We start from the raw sequence: 4127 nt of genomic DNA on the forward strand, positions 1-4127 counted from the left end.
GTAGTGAGTGTACCACACAATTCATACTAGCGTGCTTTCTGTAAGATTCCTGTGATTTAGAGTTTTCCTTCTTGTCAAGAAATACAGTCAAATGCCTTGTTTCCTAACTAAACAGCAAAAGAGCTGCAAGGACTGCTTGAATATAATGAAGACAAGCCAGTAATTTGGTATCCTTTTAGAGGAGTCCCCCGAATAGCAGTAGTGAAGAATATAAAAATTATTAATCTGTTCTATAGAAGGTCACAGGATTCTTACTTTAAATCTCTTATTGTTTACTGCAGTCTGTCTAGTTATCTAACAGGATATGACAGAACACTCAATTCATATGGAAGTGGTGGTAGATGGTTAGGTAAAAAAAGGTGTGAATCTAACTTTCTATTTCTCTATTGTCACCGAATATTAAATACTGGAAAGTGGTGTGATAGGCTTTGTTAGTCCTCCAGTGAGAATCTGGACATCTGTCTCATCTCTCTCTGACTTCCAGAAAGAGAACACTAATTTCTTCTCTAGGGGATTATTGACTGATCACAAAACAGCCACCGGGTCACAGCTAGTAACCAGTATAGGAAGTGCAATAATCAGAAAGATGATTGAAAAGAAAGGAACCCAGTAACTAAATGTCTACCAACATTGCCTACATCCAACGAATCCCTTGCTCCACTGTCAGAAATTTCCTCAATTCCTGAAATTACTTCAAGAAGAAGTAGATGTCATATTGGAGATCTTGATTTATTTATATGTAGGAGACTGAAGAGTTTGTGGTTTTTTATTATGCTATAGTCCAAGCCCTGGTGCCTCATACCTGGAATCCTAGCTACTCAACAGGATGAGTTCTGTGGATAGAGGTTCAGAGCCAGCGTGGGCAGCAATTAGCTATCAGGAAGCCAAAAGTGGAGTTTCTTACTCAAGTGTTTGAGCTTTCCTTTGGGCAGGAAAGCCTCAAGGTCAGAACCCAGGCCCAGAGTCAGAATCTTAGGACACACGTACACAAAGTCAGACGGAGAGAGAGAGGCAGGGAGAGAGAGAGAGAGAGAGAGAGAGAGAGAGAGAGAGAGAGAGAGAGAGAGAGAGAGAGAGACAGAGACAGAGACAGAGACAGAGACACACACACACACAGAGAGAGAGAGAGAGAGAGAGAGAGAGAGAGAGAGAGAGGAGAGAGGCAGAGACAGACACAGACACAGAGACAGAGATACAGAGAGAGAGACAGAGACAAAGAGCCACAGAGACCGGGAGAAAGACACAGAGAGAGACACAGAGAGACACAGAGAGATAGAGACAGAGACAGAGAGAGACAGAGAGACAGAGACAGAGAAAGACAGACAGGGAGAGAGAAAGACAGAGAGAAAAAGGGGGGAAGGAGGGAAACAAAGATGAAACTTAGACAAAAAGCAAGAATGAAGAAATCTCCTGGGGTATTTCAGGCACGGTAGAGGATTTTCTAGTCCTGGACTCTCAATGTGAAATTGCTTTGGATCATGAAGCTCTGTATATTTTAGAGTTTTCATAAGTAGGACAATTTGAATTTTCACTATGTCCCTATACACTATTTCCATATCATAAAATGAAGCATGTAAGCATGCTTCTTTACAGATTGGATGAAAATGAATTTCACAGATTAAAAAAATCACACCTGTGAAGTAGACTGTAATAAAGAATAAGCTGTATTTCCTGTGATCAGAAAACATTACCTATAATGTCCTAACACAGTTGATTATTTAAAATGAATACATGAAAGGGAATCAATGAGAAAGAAAAAAATCTAGGATGATTGGGTTTGTGATACCTAAAAAGTATTGGACAGAATGTTGTTATGAACTGTGCATATTTGAGTTCAGAATGATTGTTGAATTCTGACTTCTTCATTCAGTATTGCTCTCTCTTTATATCGAAGATCTCCAATTAATGCAGAGATGTGTAATCTAACACACATCTCAAAATTTTACCTCCTGGGACTCTCAGATGACCCTGAGCTACAACCCATGCTCTTTGGGCTCTTCCTGTCCATGTACCTGATCACTGTGATCGGAAATCTGCTCATCATCCTGGCTGTCACCTCTGACCCCCACCTCCACACACCCATGTACTTCTTCCTCTTCAACCTGTCCTTAGCTGACATTGGCTTCACCTCCACTACAGTCCCCAAGATGCTGGTGGACATCCACACTCACAGCAGAGCCATCTCCTATGTGGGCTGCCTCACACAGATGTCTATTTTTCTCATTTTTGGTTGTATTGATGTTTTGCTTCTTACTGCCATGGACTATGACCGCTTTGTGGCCATCAGTCACCCCCTGAATTACCCACTCATCGTGAACCCTTGTCTCTTTGTCTTCTTGATTCTGCTGTCATTTGTCACCAGCACCTTGGAAGGACAACTGCATGTGTGGATGGTGTTACAGATGACCGATTTCAAGCAATTGGAAATCCCAAGTTTTTTCTGTGACCCTTCTCAAGTGCCGGATCTTTCCTGTGAGCATACATTCAGAAGTAATTTATTTAAATACATCATGGGTACCATATATGGTTTCCTTCCTTTCTTAGGGATCCTTTTCTCTTACTACAAGATTATTTCTTCTGTACTGAGAATGTCGACTTCAAGCGGGAAGTACAAATCCTTCTCCACATGTGGCTCTCACCTGTCTGTGGTCTGCTTATTCTTTGGGACAGCATTGGGTGTCTACTTTGAGTCAGCTGTGTCACATTCTCCCAAGAGCAGCTCTGTGTTCTCAGCAATGTACACAGTGGTCACTCCTCTCCTGAACCCTTTCATCTACAGCCTGAGGAACAGGGACCTCAAAAGTGCCCTGATCAGGTTGTACAAACCAGGAGCTGACACCAGAAGGTAGGAAGTTCATTTGTTATGTGGTTTTGACAGAAGCAAGAATCTTCAGCATATAGTCCTATAAATTCTACCTGTCTGAACACTGTATGCGTCTAGTTTAATTAGTACAATCCATTAGCAGTGGAAAACCATTCTGGCTATGTCAGGATGGATTCCTTAAGGAGGAATATATCTTTGTAATGTTTAAATTGTTAGTAATTGTTAGTTTGTAAAGAATTATGAATGTTTACAGATGTTAGTCCCAACATTGCAAGGATTGAGTGGCAAATTTTGTAATATGTACATTTTACCTCAATACTATTGGACAGACTTTGAGGGCAGAACATGTTATTTTGTAGCCAGCTATCCCATCCTGCCCTTTACCTTGAGTTAATTTAAAAATTATAAACTAGTGCCTTAATTTTTCCCCTGATGACTTCTTTTATTTTAAAGGTGTTATATAAATGGGCTACCATTACATAAGTCAGGCAAAGAGTGCATTTCATTCTGGATAATGTAATTCTTAACTTCCCACTGTCCCAGTTCTTCCTTCCCATCATCACCTATGAGTTTTAAATTCAATTACAACACACACAGAGCAAAAAGTCAAGCTATGGCTCAAGAAGTAGAAAAAGAGCCCTGAGGAAAAAAATCAGGGCAAGTGTCCACATACCGAGTTCAAACCCCAGGAATGGTACAAACCAAGATGCAAAGAAGCAAGCAAACAACATAAATCATCCACCTTACTTTTATGAGCCAGCAGTTAGAGGCTCATCCCTGAGATATAAGCATCCGGGCCTACCTGTACATTAAAAATCCTAGATCATACTCGCTTCGGCAGCACATATACTAAAATTGGAACTATGCAGAGAAGATTAGCATGGCCCCTGCGCAAGGATGACACGCAAATTTGTGAAGCTCTCCATATTTTTACAGTTGCTGGTGGGGTTGTGGAGAAAAAGGAACGCTACTATAGCTGGTGGGAATGCAGACTAGTTCAGCCACTCTGGAAAGCAGTGTGGAGGTTTCTTAAAGAACTGAAAGTAGACCTTCCCTATGATCACGCCATACCACTTCTGGGCATCTATTCTAAACATCATGACCCAAGATATTACAAGGACACCTGCTCAGCTATGTTCATCTCTGCACTATTCGCAATAGCCAGGCAATGGAAACAATGCAGATGCCCTACTGCAGATAAATGGATATGGAAAATGTGGTATATATACACAATCGAATTCTACAAAGCCAACAGACAAGATAAAACAATGGCATTCGCAGGGATATGGATGAACCTAGAGCG

The 4127-nt window shown here is 41.1% G+C and overlaps 1 non-coding gene across 1 annotated transcript; it reads left to right on the plus strand.

Annotated features, from left to right (window-relative positions):
• Positions 1–3649: 3649 nt before the first annotated feature.
• LOC150068304 (U6 spliceosomal RNA) lies at positions 3650–3756 on the plus strand. Its single transcript, XR_016538661.1, has one exon. It is a non-coding gene; the product is annotated as a U6 spliceosomal RNA (small nuclear RNA).
• Positions 3757–4127: the final 371 nt, after the last annotated feature.

This window comes from Megascapheus bottae, chromosome 1, assembly GCF_031878675.1.
Source record: "Megascapheus bottae isolate mThoBot1 chromosome 1, mThoBot2.hap1, whole genome shotgun sequence".
Classification (NCBI taxonomy): domain Eukaryota; kingdom Metazoa; phylum Chordata; class Mammalia; order Rodentia; family Geomyidae; genus Megascapheus; species Megascapheus bottae.